General features: G+C 43.3%; 1 protein-coding gene across 3 annotated transcripts in view; it reads right to left on the bottom strand.

The window, feature by feature from the left end:
- Positions 1 to 16126, bottom strand: part of NFIX (nuclear factor I X) — a 318328-nt gene that overhangs the window by 279092 nt on the left and 23110 nt on the right. The window contains exon 1 of one of the 3 annotated variants that reach the window (XM_089487388.1): positions 8552 to 8606. The exons of the other annotated variants lie outside the window; for them this stretch is intronic. The gene's annotated coding sequence lies outside the window, so the exon portion shown is untranslated. Of the gene's footprint in view, positions 1 to 8551; positions 8607 to 16126 lie in introns of those variants that run through there. 3 annotated transcript variants of the gene reach the window in all.

The following is a 16126-nucleotide window of genomic DNA, read 5'->3' as shown; positions in this document are numbered from 1 at the left end:
AGTAGAAAGAGAGGAAGGCAGCATTTTAGATGGATGAAGTCTATTAAGGAGGTCATGGGTATGAGTTTGCAAGAGCTAAGCAGAACAAGTGGAGGACGGGGGGTCTTGGAGATATCTCATCCACAGGGTCGCCATGGGTCAAGATCGACCCAAGGTTAGATAACAGCCAAAAAAAATGCAACATTTTGCAAGTTTCTTTATATTTTACACCAGATGGAATGAGATGGAGATTTTAAGAAATAATATGTGGGGAAATGCAAAACAAGAGATTAATGAAGCAGAGTGCTCCCCATGTCAAGGGGTGATGAATCTGCTCAAGATGTTAGTCCATCATTTAAAGGAGCTGCCCAAGGTGCTGAACACTATCCCTCAAATAAGTTCAGCATCCTGGACAGTTCTTTTAAAGTTTGTACTAAATCCTAGAGCAGGTCCACTGACTACTGATGCAGAAGCCATCACCTGCCACGGCTTGGCTGCATGTTAATTCACATTTACCCCTTATGCAAACTCGCCCTCCCAAACCTTGCCTTCTGAAATGAGCTGAAAGATTCTATTGTAGCTTTCTCTCTGATACACTTGTTTTATAAATGCAGACAACATCTATGTGGATGACATTCACTTATGTGGACTCACAGATGCAGACTGAAGTGGAAGTTCCCCCAGCTGGGCAGAGTCGTGCTGGGAATAAGTGATGAATTATTTTGTATCTCATCCATAGGCTTCAGTTAAGTACAGAAGTGTGAGGCCATTTCTTTCAACACAAAGTAATGTTTTGCTGGCCCTTCACAGTATAAATCCACTGGATCCCAAGCTTCTTGTGAATCCCTTGACACACATTCTTAGTGTGAACCTACCAAACATAGGCACAGTGGGGATTTTTTTTTTTTTAAGAAAGCTTGTCAAACTCTGAAGACCCTGGAGAAGTTATTTTTTCAGTTTTTTGCACATAACTACTAACTATAGTAGCTGGAGAAATATGGAAAATGTAGCCCAAAGAAAGCAACTTTCCCCAACATTGAGATCTGCATTAAGATATTCACAAGGGAAAGATAAACATGCCTCCACATCGCAACAGTGAGGAGAAAATCAATATCCCCTATAATATACAATGGACACTCAAAGAATTAATAGAATCAGATCCACAATATGTCCTTACAAATGGCAAAAATTACAGGGAGAGCTATGGCCTTTGCTTCTCCCAAATCAGCTCTCAAATGCCTCAAAACCAGAGATGGAAATAACACTCTAGAATACTTGGATTGGAAGATGGTTAAGAAACATGTTTCTCAAATGCCAGGAAACCATGATGAAGACAATCCTGGACTGGTGGAAATCTTTGCAACTTCTTCTGCACAAAATTTGCATATGATATTCTGTGTAGAAAACAGCATCTTCTGTGATGAAATATTATTTTCTGAGTAGAAGATGCTGTTTCCTGCACACAGAAAGTTGTTTTCCTCAAACACATTAAAATAATATATGACTTCTGTGCCAAATAAGTGCCAAACTATGAATTCTCTATGAAAACTGCACAGTCTTTTGAAAACTTTATCAAAGTAGGAAGAAAACTACAAAAATTACCCCTTGTTTCCTTCAAGAATTAAAGTAGAAAGGAAAAGAAAAGAAAAGAGTTACATCCCTACTCAAAACTCAAACAAGAAGAATCAGGCTTCAGGTTGTTGATGCCAAAGGTTAGAATAGAGAACCTCTTTTGGAAAAAGCCATAAAAAAAACATCAAGGAGTGAGTTGAGAAGTTACAAATTCAGTTCTTTCTCATGGACACAATAGGACACAGGATACCCTTGAGTTTCCTTCTTGCCAGGTGGGTAGCAGCCACAGCTCCAGCCCCACATAAACCTCTGAGTGTCTACCAGTCCATTATTGGGAGCCATCAATCACTATCAGATGCGACGCAGACCCCGGCCAGGGCTCAGCTCCAAGCTGGTCTATGAAATGCACAGCCTCCTATTCAAGGCATCTCTGATATCTCTTCCCCACTTGCCACAGAATAGGCTGTGAACAATCCTCCCCTCCCCACTCCTCATCCCACAATGAGATGATCCAGTGAATAATAACTGCTCATAGACCCGCTGCCAGAGAGAGGGCAGAGTGGCCAATTCTAGCTCTCAGCCCAACAAACTGCCACAATAAGGGCTAGGCTCCCTTTTTCCCTCCCTCCTTCTGCCTTACCCATCAACCTGCAATGTGCTTTTGCTCCAAACATCTAGAGCCACACATAAGCGAGTGGCAATCTGTGATAAGAGTTCTAAGTATTGGTAATACACTTTTTGTTCACTATTTGATTGGATATGATATTCACGCCAGGCAATGCAGGTTGAAATCACATTTATGCTGTTCACGTCTGGCAAAGTCTCCAATTCCGCCTACACTTCCTGCAGACCTGATGGTGACCCTTTTTTGGACTATAGTTCACATAATTAACCAGCCATTGGTTGCGCTGGTTGAGGCATACTGGGAGCTGCAGTCCACAAAACTTTTCCAAACTCTAGTATATTATAAGACAATAAGGTTAGGTTAGAATGTGACCATTGGCTATGCTTGCTGGGGATTATGAGAGTTGTAGTCCAGCAGAAAATAGGGGGTGGGTTGGCAACAACTTTTCACAGGAACAAAAACACCTAATCAAGGCACAGCTCTTTCCTCTTTTCTTCACCTGGGGGTGGCCACTGGATCAAAGAGTTAGGCCTTTGGTGATTTTCAAAACTGTACAGCCAGGAGGAAACCGAGTGTTACAACTCAGCATCCTTGGCAATACTGCAAGGCATCCTAGGGTATATTTCTAAGAACTCATCTGATTTCCCTGGAGCCTCCTAATAATATGACAAGAGTTCTTGTTGTTGCTGCTGTGTGCCTTCAAGTCATTTCCAACTTATGGCAACCCTATTTCAGTTAAGTATACAGTCAGAACACTGTTGCTCTCACTGTTAATAAGGGCTCATACAGACAGGCCCAAATAAAGTTGCTTTGGGTTTCTTTGGGGGTATGCTGTTTAAATGATACACACATCTTAAGAGGCCAGAAGCTGCACCAAAGCTGCGCTCCAGTCCTTAGGACTGGAGCGTGGCTTTGGCGCAGCTTCCAGCCTCTTAGGACACATGCATCATTTAAACTGCATACCTCCAAAGTGACCCAAAGCAGCTTTATTTTGGCATGTTTGTATTGGCCCTTATTTAATTAGAATTATATCTTGCCTTTCTTGCATGGCTTGGGATGCAGAGTGGCTTCCATAAATTAACAAAAGTCCCAATGAAAATACAGTAAACAGTGCCTCTTAAATTACAAGTTGAATTACTCATACTATTTAATAAGTTAAAACCTGTTAAAATTTCCCAAGAAAAATAAATACAATTACAACATTAATAGTCCAGCTCATCCATTTCAACCCACAGTTGATAAAGGCTAGCAGTTGTTCTGCCTGAATAGGAAGGCCTTTGCCTAGCTCTCCCTTTGGAAGGGAGTTCCATAGTCTGGGAGCAACCACCAAGAAGGCTCTCTTGCTAAACCTGCTTTTGAGGGTGGTGAAACCAAGAAAAAGGTCTCTCCTACAGACCTCCAAACCTAAGAGCTAATCTGCACTGAAGAAATAATGCAGTTTGGCACCCCTTTAACTGTCACGGCTCATTGCTATGTACTTTATAAAGTATTTCTTCTCTATCAGAGAGCTCTGTTGCCACAACAAACTACAAATTGAGGCAAGTAACAGTGCTACTCTTTTCTGCTTTGGTTAGGCCTTACCTGGAATACTCTGTACAGTTCTGGACACCATAATTCAAAAAGGTTCTTGAAAGCTGGAGCGTGTCCAGAGGGGGGCAACCAAAATGGTGAAAGATCTGGAAACCATAAAACTCTACATGGAGCAACTTATGAACCTGGGTATGTTTAACCTGGAGAAGAGAAGGTTAAGAGGTGATATGATAGCCATGTTTAAATATTTGAAGGGGTGTCATACTGAGGATGGAGCAAGCTTGTTTTCTGCTACTCCAGAGACTAGGACATGGAGCAATGGATGAAAAGAGGAAAAGAGAGTCCACCTAAACATTAGGAGGAACATCCTGACAGTAAGAGCTATTCAACAGTGGAACACGTTGCCTTGGATTGTGGTGAGTCTCCTTCTTTGGAGGTTTTTAAACAGAAGCCTCCAAATCTATGATTCTATGATACTGGCTTTTAATACTATGCCAGTTTTCAAGAGTACAATGGGGTTTTTTGCAACATCAAGGGTCCTTGCATACTTTCTACGATTCTAGTCGGCCACTCTAATTCAGTAGGGCAAATATGCCCTCTTCAATGTTGTTGGACTGCAACTTCCAGAATTCCATTGGATGAACTAGCTAGGGCTGATAGGAGTTGTGTCTAACAGCATCTAGAGAACAACAAGGTGCCCACCCTGCTCTGACTTTTATGCTTCACTAGATCCTTTTAGCAGATGTATTTGGTATCCAAGCATGTTTTGAGCAGGATGCATGCTGAGAGTAGGTCCCAACTCACCATACAAATGAAATGCCCTTTGAATGTGTGGGCCATCTTAAGCCAAATATTATGGATGATCATGTAATGTACACCTGCATTTCTTTTGCTGAGCTGCTTTCAAGACTGAAATTTAAGAGACAATCTGCCAACAAAAGCAAGACAAGACATGGAAGACAAAACCAAGGCAGATATCCTCAGTCTGGTATCTGCAGGCAGTCTGTTCTCTCCCCAGCTCTGTTTGCTTCTCCCACATGAACCAAATAATTATGACTGAGACAGAGTGTTCTTTTAAAATAATAATAATAAATACAATTAGATGATGTGATTCAATCTAGGAGGACACAGTTCTAAGCCTGAGCAAAGCAGTTGAGGATAGAAGGCCTTGGAGGTAGCTCATTCATGGGGTCGCCATGAGCTGAAATTGGCTGCAAGGCAGCTAAGAACAACAACAAAGCTATACTTTTGCTGCACAAACACCTCTTTCTCAGCAGGAATCTATTGTCTAGTTCTGACTCTGGAGATAGACCAGTGTTTAGATTGTACCACTTCAGATTGCAAGGCCTGGTTTACACGACTGAAGGCACCATCAAACAACAGCAGAACAGCAGAATTTCCCTCCTGTGTGCAAATTGCTGAGTGCAGATTTTTTTTCCATACATTTATGGGCTGGTATGAGAAGTATTCAGACATGGAGGGGAGGGGGCCACATCCTGAAGTAGTACAACCCAAACTTGATTTTTACTATCTCCATCAGGGCTGAGTGAAGGATGAAATGAATTTATTCCCCAGATTTACTATCTGTGAATTTTGATGCTGACAAGTCACAAGGTCAAATGTCTTATCAAGATTTTGTCAGGCCCAGCCTGGCTGAGGACTCTGAGGCTGAGCTGGAGCCGCAGCCTGAACCTGAGCCTCAGCCTGACCCTAGCTCTGCCCTGACAGCTCCAATAGAGGCTGTGGCTTTAGAAGACAATCAGGAGCCAAACTTCCCAGCAGCAGGGCCTTCTAGCACTGTGGACATGGAGGAAGACAACAACGAGCATATACCTACCTTTAGCCAGAGATGATCTGAAAGGGCATGCCTCTGGTGCTCGAGGAGGTTTTATGAAAAAAGCCACCTTATCAAGACCACCTGCACTAATGAGGGCTGATAATAGAAGGCTGGAAAGGATGCCGGGGTTTTCACCAGAAGCTATCTGAGTTCTCTGCAAAAACCATCTTGTGTCCTGACTTGGCATTGATTTCTTGGCTTGAGCCTTTTGACTACGGACTGACCTGACCACGCTGCTTTTCTGGAACCCTTGACGTGGACTGTTTTGACTTCGTTCGCTTGATCCTTTGGCTTATACTCGGACTGATTCTTGACTTCATTTGCCTTTGCCTGTACGTCTGCCTTTCAAGGCTTATCTGGTTCTACAAATTCTAAGTGGAGTCTTTTTATTTTGGATTCATTATCAGCTGTTGGCTATTTTCCCGGGCACATTTGATATTGGTATCTGACATCCAGTTTTAAATTTTAATTTTAATTTTAATTCAGTTTTTGGCTTTCATAGCTGAAATTTGGGCCCAAATAGACAACCTGGAAGCCAGCTTCAAGAGGCCCAGCTGCTCAGACATGGGCCGGCTTCTGGGTGCTCCGGTGGTGCAGTGTTTACATACCGCATGCAGCCCGAATGACATGAAACCAGCTTCTGGCCATAGCGCTGGAGGCAAAGTTGGCTTTTGCCAGACAGAAAAGGAGAGGTTCTTTGCTCCTCCTTTTTTGGCTGGGTTGAAGGTGGATTGGGGCCACAGCATGTGGTTGCTGTGACCCCAATCCGTCTTCAGAAGGGGCAGCTTCCAGCCACCTCTTCAGAGCCATCTGTTTTAGCCCTTTGACCACTGATATTGTACCATAGTTCACAGCTGGAACACAATAGTATTTAGTACTTGACTGTATTAAATACAGTGCATTTCACAACTGACATGCAACACCATCTGTTTTGAGAGTATGTGGCACTTTAGAAGGAAGAATGACTATAATGACAGGCTGATGCTATTCATCACTTAGCAGTGGTAGGATGAGGTGTTGGATTTCAGGGTATCGTCCTGCCTGCTGCTCAGTTACGAATGCCTTCAGCATGTCTTTATATTCATTCTTGTTTTTTAAAAAAACAACTTTCCAAGTTTAGTTAAAGCTTGTAAGATTCCATACTTGATGCCTGTCAAACATTAAGGAATGCCAACAAACTGAAGGCAGAGAAACCATTTCATTCTGAAAATATGCATTCAAAATGAAATTTTTGCTATAGTTTGTGTGCATTTTTTCCTCTTAACTGATAAAGAGAAATGTTTGAGAAAGCATTAGAAAAAGATGCCTAACGTGGATGGTAATACAGGGACAAGACCCTGCCAAAAACCCAGACACCAATTCTGGCCCCACATCTACTCTGAGAGCACTATTTGTTGTTGTTAACTGCTCTAGAGTAGACTTTGACTCATGGCGACCCTGTGGATGAGACATCTCTAGTACCCCATTTGCTCCATTGCTCTGCTTAGGTCCTGCAGATTCAGGCCTGCAGCCTCCCTGACTGAATCTAGCCATCTGGCATGCAGTCTTCTCTTTCTATTACCTTCTGTTTCCCCTAGCATTATTGTCTTTTCTAATGATTTTTGCCTTCTTATGATGTGGCCAAAGTACAACAGCCTAAGTGTCATCATCGTGGCTTCAGGGAGAGTTCAGGCTTTATCTGTTCTAGAATCTATTTGTTTGCCTTTTTGGCTGTCCATGGTATCCTCAGTGCTCTCTTTCAGCATCACATCTCAAATGAGTTTATTTTCTTCCTATCTGCTTTATTCACTGTCCAGCTCTTGCATCCATATTATAGTGATAGAACATATAATGGCTTGGATACAATAAATACATTGAATACAATGGCTTCTAACTTTGATCATGGGAGCTACAGGCCAAACCTTATGGAGGGCCAGATCATTGTTGTGTTCTTTCAAATTATTTCTGACTTATGGGAACCCTATCATGGGGTTTTCTTGGGAAGATTACCCCAGAGGGGGTTTGCCATTGCCATCCTCTGAGTCTGTGGGCCTATATTTCAGGTGACAGAAATGGAAAGAATAAGGTTCAGTTCCCTCCATATGTACAAAGCCTATGTCAGTTTGGAGAATGCCTCGCTTCGTTGGCAAATGGAAAGAAGCTGCAGATGGATGGCATGTGTTTCCCCCTTCTGGTGCCCCCTGACACCTAACTGCTTGCTACAGAGGAAACAGGACTTCATTAAGTCGGCCTGGCTATAGAGAGAAAGCTACAGGTCACCTACACAGGACAAATACGCAAATATGAAGGCAAAGGGCTGGGAGGGTTGTTGCTGTATTTTTGCTGGATCCTTTTAAAAAATAATAATAGTAAAAAGATCTGATTGGTTCAAGCAGCTCAAATCCCAACCCAAATTTTTTTGGCTGAGCTGTGGGATTTCCAGAGCCCTTCACTGAAACAGCAGCTTTCGTGATTCCTGGCTACATTTGGTGTGCAACATTTGCCCACCTCCCTGCAACTGAGATTCTTTTCTGAAATGCCAAATCAGCCAACCAAAAGGGGGGAAAGGGAGGGGGACTAAAAAGGTGGGAGGATGTTTTCCCCCCACCCTAATGTTTCCCCTTGCACAGATTCTACAGATCAGAGTCCCTGGTTGTCACAGCTGCCTGGCTTCCCCAAAACAGGGCAGCTGTTCCCAGAGCCCCTGGGACCTTCGCACCCAATGATGCCAGGCAGTGTTCCTGAAGCCAGGGTGGGTGGGAACTCAGGTCCCCCTCCCTTGCTTCTCCTAGGCTGTACAGCCAACCTTTCTCTCTACACACCTCCTGGCTTCCAAAATGGAAGGGTCAGTGGGTAAGAGCCTCCCCTTAATAGCATGGGGTACATCTGGAGCCCAGAACCCCTTTCCAAGTCCTTCTTTCTCTCTTTCCCCCCACTCAACATCCTCTTTCCCTTTGGGGTGAAATAAAGGCAAGACCATCTGTGCAATCCCCCCCTTTTCCCCACCCAATTTCACTTCTCTGCCAAACCTCTGATGCCAAGGTCTGCTTCATTGTCCCTGGACCCGCCAGCTCCAAGCTGCACTCCCAGACACTGCCGGAGCCATCTCTCCGCCCCACTCCCTGAACACGGTTGCTCTACAGCAGGAGGGGCCTTGGGCCTTTCATTTATTTAATCTTTTTTTTAAATTCTGTTTGGTGGATGAATTGAAAGCTCACGTGAAAGCAAATTTGGCAAGGGCTGGAGTCGGTGTAGTCTCAGACATGCACAGCTTTGCCAACTCGCCTCGGTCCAGAGCCATCTCTTTCCCCCACCCTCGTTTCTCGCACTCTTTCAGCCCTTGACCTCTTCTCTCTCTCCTCCCCATTCCCTACCACTCACAACACAAAGTGAGCCTCCCAAAAAGGGAAGCCATTTTAGCAAAGCCTGGCCACATAGGAAACAGGAGAAGGCCCGAGCCAAACTGGCAGTTGGGGTGGGGGCATGGGTGCCGCAGCGGAATTGCTGGCAAGCAATGCTGGAGGGAGGAGAGGGGGGAGATGGCTGATTCTGCTTTGGTGCTGGGTTCCAAGGAAAACTCCCCACAGCACAGAACATGGCCACCACTTCCTCACCACATAAGGCAGGAAGAAACCAGCAGCCATGCCTCCATTTACAGGGAATTTTAAAATCACAAGAAGGCAGCCTGCACCTGGCTTCATGTACAGAATAGTTGTGCCTGCTTTTGCCATGGAAGAATTCATGTGTGAAATTAGTAACACTGAAAGGCCTTTTCCCTTTCCATGTGCCCTTTTGCAGGGAATGCAATGGAGAGAATGGTGCTTAGGGGAAGGAGGGGGGACAGGAAACTTCAGAATTTCCTTCAGTCCATCTTGTCAATTGGTAATTTACAAAGCTGGGTATCTACTAAGGATACAAGGATGTTGCTAGGCCCAATGGCTATGGAGGATTTGTTCTGTACAGACTGAGAACTGCATATTGGTGTCATCTGCAATGGTGGCACTGCAAATCTTTGTGATACCTGTAATCATGCAAGGTAGCCAACTGCGACAGCAGAATGTATTGGCTGGATAATAGCTCTTTTCTCCATGACAAACTCAAACATAACTCAAATAGGGGAGTGACCTGGCCAGGGTCGCTGGGTAAACCTTGGGAAAGTTGCATTTTGGGTTATGGCTCCTAGAACTTTTCAGCATGCCACTAGCAATGCATACTGGAGAACAATGGGAAATATAGGCCCATTACAGACGGGCTAAAAAGTACGCTCGGAGCGCGTACTAGGGTTAAGACGGGGCGGTGCTTCCGCACCGCCCTAACCCTAGTGCTCGCTCCGCGCACACAAAATGGTGGCGGCCATTCCACACGGCCGCCGCCATCGATACATGACGACCGTGCCGCCTCCAAACGAGGCGACGCGGTTGTGACGTATTGGGGTCGCGGTAGGGCGCCTAGGGCGCCCTTTCCGCAACCCCGGAAGGAACTCCGTTTCGGAGCTCCTTCCTGGTTTGGTCCGCTGGGCACAGCCTTCAGACAGCTGCGCCCAGCGGACCAAAGGAGAAAGGGGCCAAACGGCCCCTTTCTCCTTCTCCCCGCCGCCGCAGGGTGTCCTTGGGGCTTGGAGCCCCAAGGACACCCCTTTCCAGGCTGCGGGGAAGGGGCCTTTTGCCGCTTCCCCGCAGCCCGGAAAGCTGTGGATCGGGGCCTCAGCGGCTGCCGCTCTAGACACTGAAGCCCCAATCCAGTGGGGAAAGGTGCGCCTACAGGCCGCCCCAAAGGGGCGGTCTGTAACGCACCTCTGTCCCAAAATAACTTTCCTTGGCTCAGGCAGACATCCTCTTGGAGAAGGCAGAGAAAACCTGCACAAGAGACATGGTTAAGATCTCTGGCCATCATGATTGCAGGCCTTTGCACTTCCATCATTTTAACACCTACCAAGCTCTGTGAGATGAGCCTCCTTTCTAACTAAGCTTTGTGAGATGACTGGGTCTGCCTGGCATCTTGTGTCAAAAGGATTTGCATTAACACTGTAAGAGAAGTTCTTAATGTGGATAGATAATTTCTTCCCCTGAAAGGTGGAGAAGCCTGGGAAAGAGAACTAAAACTCCTTGATGCACACCCTCCCACATTTCACAAATGAAAACCAGGACACATGGCCAAGCAACATCAGAACATAGGCAAGGTGGCAAATGTTATTAATGAGGAAAAACACACAAGCTAGGAAAGGCTGCAGCAGTTTGCTTATGCTGGAGTCTCTTCAGAAGGGCAAGATCCCACACTATCTTTTATTTGAGTGTGATGACTTTTTCACTTTGAACTCAATTTGCATCAATGGAAATAAGATGAGGACAAAGGGGAAAAGTGGGAGGATGACAGAGAAGCTGGAATATTTTTTAAAGCAGTTGAAAAGCGGGACTACGGAAGATAAAATGGGACTGTCTCCACCAAATTAGGACAGTTGGAGGGATATGTATGAATCAGTGGGGGAGATGGAAATGATCAGCCACAAAAATGGTTGATTCTGCAGATGGATAGTCATTAAACGGCTGCTTTAGGGGTATAGCAGGTACAGCCCTACCACTGAGCAAAGTGAGACAGCTTCCATAGGCAGAAGATTTAGAGTGTCATGAAAGCAAAGTGACCAGTTCTCCTCCATTTTATCTATTTTTGTATACTGCCAGAGAAGAAGAATGGTGGTTGTGGGATTTGTTTGTTAGAAAAGGGGCACCATTTGCTGCTCTGTTTCAGGCAGAATAATGTCTCGGTTTGGCTGTGCCAGCTAGTTTCAAAGAAAAGCCAACCAGACACAGTGAAGAACAGACTTCCAATACCTTTCACAGTCTTACAGCCTGGTTCTTTATGCCCTCAGAAGTAAAGTCACACTGATAATGAATTTAGTCTTTAATTCTATTGCTTCTATCATCTTTCCATAATTTTCTATAATCCTTTACAGTTACCACTGAATATAGGAAAGGAAACAAAGCCATGCAGCAAAATACAACAAAATCCAAAATCCACATATGAGCAATACTTTGATTGGCCGACCAAAATGCACAAAATCCATCATGCAAGCTTTCAAAGCTCCATTGGCTTCTTCATCAGGCAAAACATGTTAGAAAATCATGCAGGAGAAGGGAAGTAATGATGTTAAGGGTACAGACCTTAACTTTGTATCAAATGTGGTTTCTGTTGTAGTTCAGTTGTTCTGAAGCAATTTCAATATAGGTATATTGGTTGGCCAATACAGATATCAAATATAATGTAGCTGCGGCCAGCAAAGCCAAAGATATGTGTTAAATGCATGATACAGCAGCAGTGAGGGAAGGATTAGAACAGTTTATGTGGATATGTCAAGTTTATCTGTCAAGATGGCCTGTCTTTTCCAAAAATTCTCAACCAAACACCAATTATGCATTTCCAGGATTGGTGAAACAAGCACAGGAGAGTCCCTGGCCACATTAAGAGTTGAGGTAGTTCTGGCCTTTCAGTTTGCCAACAAGTTTGACCATGGTCAGGCCAGAACCTTTTGGCTTCCATGACAATGAAGGAAGTGGGTGGACAAATGCTGGGTTTCATGTATTATTGTTGTGTGCCTTGAAGTCATTTCTGACTTATGACGACCCTACAGTGACCCTATCATGGGGTTGTCTTGGCAAGATATGTTCAGATTTGTTGCCTCCTCTGAGGCTGAGAGAGTATGACTTATCTAAGGTGGGCTTCCATGACCAAGTAGAGATTCCAATCCTCATCTTCAGAGTCACAGTCCAAGCTCAAAGCACTTCACCATGCTGGTCCTTGGTGTATCATTAAGGGTGTTGAAATTACTGTATTGTCATGGCCATGGTACATTACTTTCTGAAGACATAGATTACCCATTCAGTACCTCTATGATTCTGTATTCCAGTCAGGATGATAGATGCTGCTGTGATGGTGTTGATGGTGATGACACTAGTGACTACTCAAAAAGCTTTGTTCTTCACTATCTTAGGACTGTCACTGGACCTGTTCGTGGAGCTGATACATATCTTTCTTAATGTTTCATTAAGGAGCAGTGGGTAATTGTTTTTCCCCTTTTCCTACCATCCTTTGGTATTCCTCAAAGTTCTGTCTTTCTGGGACCTTGCTTTAAACTTAGACCAATCCTTCCCAACCTAGGGCCTTTCAGAGTGGCACAGACTACAATGCCTATCATCCTCCAATCAGTACTCCCACTGACAATGCAAACTGTGGATGATGGAGGTTGAAGGTTAATCCAATGAATGGAATGAGGATGATAAGCTTAGATCTCTGGCTTTGCTTTGCGAACGAAGATTCAGGAAGGACTCATCCCGCGCTTTGTACAAGCGCGTTGGTGACTAAAAAGGCCAATCCGGGACAAACAGGTCCGGCTGCAGAAGGCACAGTGGAAAGTCTCCTTGGGTGATGTTTCCGGGTTGTGGTTCTTTCTCCGTCGTCGTTTCTCTTCGAGACTTGTTCGGCGTGAGTTTTCGAAAAAGACTGCAGCATCGTGGATAGTGCGTCTCCATGCCTCCTGATGCAAGGCCAGGGCAGACCATTGTTGGTGATCAATTTGGCTGAGCCTGAGATGTTGTTTCAGGGAGTCCTTGTATCTCTTCTTTGGGGCGCCCCTCTTATGCTGACCCGTGGCGAGTTCACCATAGAATACTATTTTGGGGAGGCAACGGTCCTTCAACCTAGAAACGTGTCCTGCCCAACGCAGCTGCGTCCTCAATAGCATGGCCTCAATGCTGGGGATCCCTGCTTGCTCAAGGACAGCAACATTCGTCACATAGTCAGTCCAGTGTATATTTAGAATTGTGCGTAAACAGCGCTGATGAAAGCGTTCAAGAAGTCGTAGGTGTTGGCGATAAGTGACCCATGTTTCAGACCCATAGAGGAGAATAGACAATACAATGGCTCTATACACACTGATTTTTGTACTACGCCTCAAGTGTTTGTTACTCCAGACTCTTTTGTGAAGCCTTCCGAATGCACTATATGCCTTTGCCAGTCTGTGATCGATCTCTTTATTAATTAATTATTGGATTAAAAAATGTTTATTTTAATTGAATTTAGTTGCTTTTATTGTTTTCATTCTGTATTAAGTATTCATTTTAATGTAAACCATGGTTTTTTTTAAAAAAAATAGTAGTATATAAATACTGTAGATAAAAGAGTAATACATAAAAATAGATCAGCCTACTGTTTCTTCCACATTCCCCCTCCTCAAAATTTAGGCTCAGAGTTTGTTTTTCAAATTCCTTTCTCTTTTTCCTTTCCCCATTCAGCTGTTTAAAATCTTGTCATTTTTCATTTTTGTAAGATCTCTAACATTTACCCTTCTCCCTTTTTAATGCCCCTCCAGATTTGTTTGCTCTTCCATGATCCTTCACACAGCTTGGGTCGGGAGATGCTTCTGAGAACTACAGCTCCCAGAATCCCCCAGCCAGAATGGTCAAGAGGAAGTTTTCCAAGCTCCAATATCTTGCACTTTTATAACTGCAGTCTTTTGTTGCTTGGTTTTGCTGCCTCGTCCCTTAAACCTTTCTACCTTTCACTTGTTATTTTCTGTCCACCTCATCTGTTCCGCTCATCAGTTTGGCTGTGCTACTCATTCTTTTTGTTCTCTATATGGGCCCTTTCCTTCTTCCCATATTTTGTTTAAAATTCCTCTGATGGTGTCAAATGTCTTAACTTTCTCGCTTCAGTCATTCTGTGCACTCTTCTCCCAGTATTTTTTTCCTTTCACTCTCATTAATCTAGTACTTTTTGTCATCCATCACCCCAAATTTCCATCCATTCTTCTTCACTGCCCTTGGATCTTTACATTCCAACATCTCTTTGGCTCCTGTCATTTACTGTCCAATACCAGAAAAGCCACGTCAGGTAGTTACTATACTTGAGGAGAAATACTACAACAGCATGTTTGGAACCTTATTGATGGGTGTTTCCCATCAATGGAAAGGGATGCACTATCAGCAAAGGAATGACAAAATGGCTTCAACGTCATGCAGTAGGTATTGCCAAAGGCACTTTTCTCTAACCTTAATAGCAGATTTAAGGGCTTGTGTAATAAAGGCCTAAACCACAGATTAAAAACACTCTGTCCTATGCACAGGTTATCATTAGATGTTATCATTAGATTTTATTGTATGTTTCCCTGAGATCTTAGGATATAAGGAGGATTATAAATATTAACCCTGAAAAAACATTAGGTGCCAGCACATCTGATAGTCCTACTGAGAAATCTGTATTTAGGCCCCCACACACACACACACACACATAAACACACAACCGTACACACATGCTTGGAAATATCAATAGAAAATAATCTTACAGTTTAAAAAAGCATTTATTTCATTAACCCTGTCTTTGGTTATTATAAGATTATTTATACAGTTGCACTAAAAACAACAACATGTGAATGATTCCTTGCATGGCTCTTTCTCTGCTCTCAAGGAATGTATTGTGATGGGAATTAATCTTACAGTTTTAAAAAAGCATTTATGTCATTAACCCTGTCTTCAGTCTACTTTTAACAGTGTGCTCATTTACTCATTTGTTCTCCTGTTCTGTCTTACTGAATATTATATAGTTTTAATTCTATAGATACACACACTCACAAAAATACAAAACATCAGATATGTGTGTGTGTGTTACATTACTGATGTTTTGCATGTTTTTAGTCGGCACTGCTTTTGCTAATTTGTAAGACATCTTGTGTCACAGTATTTGAGGGAGGGGATGGAATATAAATGAATAAAGTAGGAGATAAATGAATAAAATAATAATAATAATTCTCAGGGTGTTTGTGTTAAATATCCAGATTACATCTTTGTTACCGTGAACTGTTTGCTGGCAATTCTCAGCAATATTTGCACCTTTTTATTCCATACTCCATCATCATCATCATCATCATCATCATCATCATCATCATCATCCTAAGACATATGAATATGAGCTCTAAAAAAAGGTCCCAAGGGGCATGTGTGCATCTATTGTTATGTTGTTGTTTTTGGCCACCACTCCAGTGGTGTATTGTGAGATACGCAGGAATGTTTGCATGCTGAATGGTTTCATGATGGACAGTGAGAAAAGTCAAAGCCAATATTTCTTCTTCTCGTATTTCTCCATTAAAAAAAATAAAAATAGAAGTACATCAGTGAAATAGTAAAACAGCACTTTTGTGATGAAATGCTATTTCACTGAAGTACCATGAGTCTAAAGAGGGGGAGATAAAAAAAAAAATCGCATTTAAAAAACAGGAATATACCTCAGCCTAAGCAAACCACAGCCCAGTTTAAAAAAATCTTCCAGTGAGAATCCAAGAAATCACTTTGTTCAATAAAAAATACTGCCCTGCACCACCCTAAAATAGCAGAAAAGAGCCCAGTGGGAACAAGTGAACATGGAGGTGACAAGAACCAGCAATACCTGTCAGAAACGATAGAATTCTACCATGACAGCTTATGTTTCTTCAGACCGGTCTGGAAGTGCTCTTATACAGTCATAAACATCCCAAGAAGAGAGATGATTTGTCGTCAATTTTACAGGTGAAATGTTTTCAGTTTTTGAAAAAGCCAGACAAAATCATCCCAGATTTACAT

The sequence above is a fragment of the Sceloporus occidentalis genome, unplaced genomic scaffold, assembly GCF_023333645.1.
Source record: "Sceloporus occidentalis isolate IW3139 unplaced genomic scaffold, rSceOcc1.0.p SCAF_1, whole genome shotgun sequence".
Taxonomy (NCBI): Eukaryota; Metazoa; Chordata; class Lepidosauria; order Squamata; family Phrynosomatidae; genus Sceloporus; species Sceloporus occidentalis.
The sequence above is the reverse complement of the archived record's forward strand: the minus strand, read 5'-3'. Positions and strand labels throughout refer to the sequence as shown.